Genomic DNA, 856 nt, shown 5'->3' on the forward strand with positions numbered 1-856 from the left:
TCAACAAGTCTTTCTTCACACTACTAAACATTTTTCATCCATCTCTAACACTTTTAATCAATCAAATTGATTGTATTATAACATATTCTAACCCAAAATAACTTTGTACAAGCCATTTACTGCCTCAAACCATTGGTTGTGTGTTCTTACCCCATTTGGGACCAGATTTCAACAAGTCTTTCTTCACACTTCTAAACATTCTTCATCCATCTCTAGCACTTGTAATCAATCAAAGTCATTGTATTATAACATATTCTAACCCAAAATAACTTTATACAAGCCATTTTCTGGCTCAAAGCATTGGTTGTGGGTTCTTATCCCATTTGGGACCAGATTTCAACAAGTCTTTCTTCACACTTCTAAATATTCTTCATCCTTCTCTAGTACTTGTAATCAATCAAATTCATTGTATTATAACATATTCTAACCCAAAATAACTTTATACAACCCATTTACTGCATCAAATCATTGGTTGTGGGTTCATATCCCATTTGGGACCAAAATTTCAACAAGTCTTTCTTCACACTACTAAACATTCTTCATCCATCTCTAGCACTCGTAATCAATCAAATTCATTGTATTATAACATATTCTAACCAAAAATAACTTTATAAAAGCCATTTACTGCCTCAAACCATTGGTTGTGTGTTCTTATCCCATTTAGGACAAAATTTCAACAAGTCTTTCTTCACACTTCCAAACATTTTTCATCCATCTCTAGCACTTGTAATCAATCAAAGTCATTGTATTATAACATATGCTAACCCAAAATAACATTATACAAGCCATTTTCTTGCTCAAAGCATTGGTTGTGGGTTCTTATCCCATTTGGGACCAGATTTAAACAAATCTTTCT

This window comes from Capsella rubella, unplaced genomic scaffold (genome assembly GCF_000375325.1).
Source record: "Capsella rubella cultivar Monte Gargano unplaced genomic scaffold, Caprub1_0 scaffold_66, whole genome shotgun sequence".
NCBI classification, from domain to species: Eukaryota; Viridiplantae; Streptophyta; class Magnoliopsida; order Brassicales; family Brassicaceae; genus Capsella; species Capsella rubella.